Source organism: Chelon labrosus (genome assembly GCF_963514085.1).
Source record: "Chelon labrosus genome assembly, chromosome: 5".
NCBI classification, from domain to species: Eukaryota; Metazoa; Chordata; class Actinopteri; order Mugiliformes; family Mugilidae; genus Chelon; species Chelon labrosus.
Genome location: NC_140341.1, coordinates 1,281,539 through 1,288,466, shown reverse-complemented (window position 1 = coordinate 1,288,466; position 6,928 = coordinate 1,281,539).

Sequence of the window (6,928 nt, the reverse complement as noted above, 5' to 3'; positions counted from 1 at the left end):
CAGACTGAACCACGTAACAAACAATCTACCATGATTCGCCCCGTTGATGCGGACTGAACCACGTAACAAACAAACAAATCTACCATGATTCGCCCTGTTGATGCGGACTGAACCACGAGCCAAACAAACAAATCTACCGTGATTCGCCCCGTTGATGCGGACTGAACCACGTAACAAACAAGCAAATCTACCGTGATTCGCCCCGTTGATGCGGGCCGAAAACACGTAACAAACAAATCGCGTAACAAACAAATCGAAGCCTACATGCGGCCTTCCTTACCTTAGCTAGTTCCCCAGCTAGCATGCTTTCTGCGCACCCATAACCAGTCGCTCGCTCTCTCTGCTGCCCGGGACATGTTGCTAACCGCAGTCCTCTGGCTCCTTCCCCGTATGCCCAGCTCGCTCAGCAGAGCAATCACCGACTTTGCCACAAATCCACGGCAACCCACTTCTACCGGGTGGAAATAAGCCTTCCATCCATTCTGCTCTGCATCTGCTGCTAACTCTGCATACTTAGCTCTTTTTCGCTCATTAGCCTCCTCAACTCTATCTTCCCACGGGACAGTCAGCTCTATGAAATAAACTACTTTCTCTGGCTCAGACCACAACAGCAGATCTGGCCGTAGTCGAGTGCTAACTATCTCAGCTGGAATAACCAGTTGTCCATTTAAATCCGCTCTCATCTGCCAGGCTCCTCCTACTCTTAGCTGTCCCGTGTTATGCCTGATGCCTGATAGTCTAGCCTTTTCTCCCTCCCGTACAAACTTAATGCGTCTATTCTCTCTGTTAATGGCCATGGAATTTAAATTCACCCGTTTTTCCTCAATTGCAGCTGCTAAACATTTCAGTACCTGGTTGTGACGCCAGGTATAACGTCCTTGGGAAAGACTGACCTTACAACCTGTCAGAATATGTCTAAGCGTGCAGACACAAGTGCACAGTGGACAGGCATTATCCTCACCTACCCACTGGTTTAGGTTCTGGGGAGTTGGCAGCACATTGTATGTAGCCCCTAACATAAATCTAATCCTGCTAGCCTCCATGCTCCAAAGCTCTCTCCACTTCAACTTCCTTTTCTCCACACTCTCCCAGTTCACCCACTGACCCTGCTTAGCCTGCGACACTGCCTTCGAGCATCTAACTGCTTCCTCCTGCTTCTGTACTTCTTCCACTACCATCTTTCTCCTTTCCACTGCTGATGCCTTGCTCCACAGAGGTTTCCCTGCACACAGCCCTAGGCCTCCACGCCCTTGCTGTACATGACCTATGATATCCCTATGTTTAAGAGCTGCCTGTGCTTGCTGTACTGCCTCTTTTGCCTTCCACTTCCTCCCTGTCTTAATAGTAGGCGCTACACTCCTAACCACTGGATCCTTTGACTGAGTAAGAGTCTTTCCAGTCTAACTTTAGCACACTTAAACTCCTCTGTTAAGCTGGTAACCGGGAGCTCCAGAATGCCTTTCCCATACAAGGCTGTGTCACTTAAGCAGCGTGGGACACCAAGCCACTTTCTGATAAATGAATTAATCATTCTTTCTAACTTTTCTACCTTTGAAAGGGCAACCTCATACACCGTCAGCGGCCACATTAGCCGAGGCAGTAAACCAAATTGCCAGCACCACAGTTTTAACTTCCCTGGTAGCCCTGACCGGTCTATGCTTGAAATGCCTTGAATCATTTCCTGCCTCAACCCTTCAAACTGCGCCTTATCACTAAGACTTGCATCATACCATCTTCTAAACTCTTCACTGGCTTCTCCAGCACTGTGGGAACCACCTCATCATTTATAACAAACTTCTTATCTACTACCTTTCCTTTAACAATAGAAATACTCCTAGATTTAATAGGCTTCACTTTCATCCTAGCCCACTGCAGGTTGCTATTTAGCTTATCCAGCAATCTTCTGGTACAAGGAGCGGTTGACGTTGCTGTCGTCATGTCGTCCATGTAGGCCCTGATTGGGGGGAGGCGAAGCCCTCCTTGCAGCCTTTCTCCACCTACCACCCATTTGGAAGCCCTAATAATAACCTCCATTGCCATTGTAAAGGCTAGTGGAGAGATTGTACACCCTGCCATGATGCCTACCTCCAGCTGCTGCCATGCTGTAGTGTATTCTGCTGTGGTAAAGCAGAGTTGAATGTCTAAAAAGTAGGCTTTGACTAAGTTTTTTATACTACCTGGAACTCTAAAGAAGTCAAATGCTTCCCATAACCAACTATGCGGCACTGACCCAAAAGCATTAGCCAGGTCTAAGAATACAACATGCAGGTCTCTCTTCTCTTGCTTTGCTAACTGAATTTGGTGCCAAATCATACTGGTGTGCTCTAAGCATCCAGAGAAGCCGGGGATCCCAGCCTTTTGCACCGACGTATCAACTAGTCTGTTTTTAACCAAGTAACTGGACAACCTCTGTGCCACAACACTGAAGAAAATCTTCCCCTCAATATTAAGCAGACTAATTGGTCTAAACTGGCTTATTTCCAATGAGTCCCTCTCTTTGGGAATAAAAATCCCCCCTGCCCTGCGCCATGCCTTGGGAATAACCTGTTTCTTCCATACTACTTTCATCAATTTTCACAGGAACCTCAGCACATCTGGTGCACTCTTATACAGCCGGTAGGGGACCCCATTAGGTCCCGGGGCTGAAGAGGCTCTTGCACGTCTTACCACTTCTTGAACCTCTTTCCACCTTAGTGGGCTGTCATCACACTGGCTAACTATTTCACCAATAGGTGGAATATCAGAGGGTAGTGCCAACTTTCTAAACCTGTCCGTATCTTTATGCACCTCCTCCAAGTACTCCTCAAGCCTCTCTTTTGGTACCGTGAGGCTACCATTCTTTTCCTTACTAAATAGTGACTTCACAAACCTAAATGGGTCCTTATAAAATGCTAATCTAGCTCGCTCTTTCCTTTTCCTATTTTTCCTAATGTTCTCCGCCCTTCTTAACGCTGCCAATCGCTTCCTAACATCTGCCTGTAAACAATCAATACCTTCCTTCTCTTCAGCTGTAGCTTTCCTCCACTGCTTCTTAAGGAGTCTCCTCTCCTGTACGAGCCTATCGATCTCTTGCTGACGCCTCGATCTAACCACCTGTCCCTCTTGTTTCTTCTGTTTCTCAACCACACCAAATCTTTCCTTACCATAACCATAAATAAGATCTCCCATTTTCTCCAACTTACTCTCCGCCGTCCCTTTAAGTCTACCTAGTACACTAACCAAATCACTATTGATGTCCTCCCACTGCCTAATATCTGATGCACCTGGCCATTTGATCCTTGCTTTCTGACCGCTAATTTTCTCCCTTTTTGGCTGGCTGGCCTCTCTGTCTGCCTCAGTGCTTGTACCTGCCTCAACATTAGGGGTGCTGATGTCCTGCGAACTGTGGGTTAACTCCTGTCGCTGGACTTCAACCGACTGACTTAATGCACTTCTTAAGAAGTAGCTATCAATGCGGGGTCCCTGTGTTCCCTCTGCCAAGCACTTTTTCCTCCCTTGGTGGATTCTGACGCCCTTTACTGTTGTTATCTTTTGCCAGCCACACACACACAAACCTGCTGCTTCTTTCCATCTCCATCTGAACTAGTAGCTTCCAGTAACGTGCCTTGCCTACTCGGTGTCAAATTCATTCCTGGGTCAAAAGCCGTGTCAGTCCAAACTGAGTCATCTTCCACCCCTGCTCTCGCTGACTCTAGGGGTATTTTATCATTAGTCGTCTGTGTAGCAAATTAGGGTGTAGCCCATGGCTTATTAAAGCCTGGGCTACTGCCACAATGAGCTGCTAACCCACTGTAGCCCCAGCGGGGACTGTTCCCTCCTGTCAGCTGTCTTTCCATGCTGTCACTAGGTCTTTCCCTAGTTGTCAGCTGCACTATTCGCAACAGTCACTAGCCTAGGCTAGATATAGCATTCAGTAATACACAGGATAAGATGTTATAATCCCTTGTGCCAAAATCCCAGGCAAAACACATTTAGAGGCCCTGTTCAGCTAAGAGACCCTACCTAACCTATGGTCATATAATATGACAATTAACCTATAATCTACATAAACTAAGTAAAAGCTGCTGGCTTGTAAGCCCATTGAGCAGCATAGTTCAGACATTGTAAAACATAAACTAACCTAACGCTGCTGGCTTGTATGGCCCGCTCAGCAGCTAACCATAGCTACCACGTAACAAGAAGACAACAGCAGTATGCAGCATGTCATTGGGGTTTTCAAGTGGGCACCTCCCTTCACCGATGTTTCGTTAAGTTAGGCCCACGACACCTCGAGAAGGCTTAACAGTGATTTCCAGCGTCCTGGAGTCACCCCCCTCCACACCGCCACTGCACAACCCTGTTTCCCTCACCATTCAATGTCTATCAACAGCTAATATAGTAACTAATAACCACGTAACAAAAACAAATCTACCATGATTCGCCCCGTTGATGCGGGCCGAAAACACGTAACAAACAAATCTACCATGATTCGCCCCGTTGACTGTCATGTAACATCATCAGTTTGTATCATAAGATTCCACATGTATGCTTTAGTCAGATATGTGTATCTATGACAGATGTATGTTTATCTTGCTGTTCTCTTCTCTTCTCTCTTTGCTGTTCTCTTCTCTCTTTCTTCTGTCTGTACCCGGCTGGCCTTAGGCAGATGGTTCCTCCATATGAGCTGGGTTCTGCTCGAGGTTTCTTCCTGTTAAAAGGGAGTTTTTCCTTGCCACCGTTGCCTTCAGGCTGCTCTGGGGGTTTCAGGCCGGGTTTTTGTAAAGCGTCTTGAGACGATTTGTATTGTTATTGACGCTATATAAATAAAACTGAATTGAATTGAATTGAATTGATGCGGACTGAACCACGAGCCAAACAAACAAATCTACCATGATTCGCCCCGTTGATGCGGACTGAAACACGTAACAAACAAACAAATCTACCGTGATTCGCCCCGTTGATGCGGACTGAACCACGAGCCAAACAAACAAATCTACCGTGATTCGCCCCGTTGATGCGGACTGAACCACGTAACAAACAAACAAATCTACCGTGATTCGCCCCGTTGATGCGGGCCGAAAACACGTAACAAACAAATCGCGTAACAAACAAATCGAGGCCTACATGCGGCCTTCCTTACCTTAGCTAGTTCCCCAGCTAGCATGCTTTCTGCGCACCCATAACCAGTCGCTCGCTCTCTCTGCTGCCCGGGACATGTTGCTAACCGCAGTCCTCTGGCTCCTTCCCCGTATGCCCAGCTCGCTCAGCAGAGCAATCACCGACTTTGCCACAAATCCACGGCAACCCACTTCTACCGGGCGGACATAAGCCTTCCATCCATTCTGCTCTGCATCTGCTGCTAACTCTGCATACTTAGCTCCTTTTCGCTCATTAGCCTCCTCAACTCTATCTTCCCACGGGACAGTCAGCTCTATGAAATACACTACTTTCTCTGGCTCAGACCACAACAGCAGATCTGGCCGTAGTCGAGTGCTAACTATCTCAGCTGGAATAACCAGTTGTCCATTTAAATCCGCTCTCATCTGCCAGGCTCCTCCTACTCTTAGCTGTCCCGTGTTATGCCTGATGCCTGCTGGTCTAGCCTTTTCTCCCTCCCGTACAAACTTAATACATCTATTCTCTCTGTTAACGGCCATGGAATTTAAATTCACCCGTTTTTCCTCAATTGCAGCTGCTAAACATTTCAGTACCTGGTTGTGACGCCAGGTATAACGTCCTTGGGAAAGACTAACCTTACAACCTGTCAGAATATGTCTAAGCGTGCAGACACAAGTGCACAGTGGACAGGCATTATCCTTACCCACATAGCAAAACTGGTGTGGCCCACCTCTGGGCCACACCTCCCACTTGCACTCGGCCCACATGCCTGAAAGAATTCCGGCCCTTATGTGGGCCACATCCGGCATCCAACATGTGTGCCAGATAAGGCCCACATCTCAGCCACACTGCAGCCAGAGCTGGCCCTAATGTGGCCCTAAGGTGGGCCAAACCATTTTCAGAAGTGGTTCCTGATGTCAGCCTTAACTGAGCCACTATATTTATGTGCCATATTTATTCATATATATATATATATATATATATATATATACATATATATATATATATAAAAACAAGTACAGTATTATAAGCAAATGTTTATTTTTTTTAGTCATGTCAACACAGTACATTTAACAAACATTTAACAAATTTAAAAACTGTACATTTATGATTCTAGACATGTCCATAAAGGTTTAAGATTGTATTTGTCACATACACAGTTATATATAGTACAATGCACAGTGAAATGTATTCTTGTACCTGCAGCCAGTAGTAAAAAAAAAAAAAAAAAGTACTAAATTCCTTAACACACAAGGTAAACAATACAAGTGTAAATGTACACCGATAAAAATAGAATAAAATATAGACTGTAATACAGAATAAAATATAGACGGTAAAACTCAAGTGTAAACTTAGAGGGGGGGTAGTTTGTATATATACACACACATTTACGGTATTGAGCAGCTATGTGAGTAAAGTGCAGTGGTATAAGTGGTTACGGTTCAGAGTTGAGCAGGCGGATGGCATGTGGATAGAAACTGTTCTTCAGCCTTTCAGTCTTTGTCCTCAGGCATCGGAAACACCGACCTGATGGCAGTAGAGAGAAAACTGGATTCTCCCCACTCTCAGTACGAGTTTTAGACATGGTGCTGTCCATTCCCTGCTTTCTCTTCATCCTCTTCAGTCTGCCACCATCTCTACCTGGAGAGAGATGTAAACATCTTTTGATGGTCCAGTCTATTTCCTGGTCTGTGGCCCCAGATGTTAGTCAGTTACACCAACAGCAGCTGAAACATACACACAAAGCACAAATGATTGGAAATTAACATTTATGTATCATTAGATAATATGGCTACAGTAATTATATTAAAACTGATAGTGATGACAATAT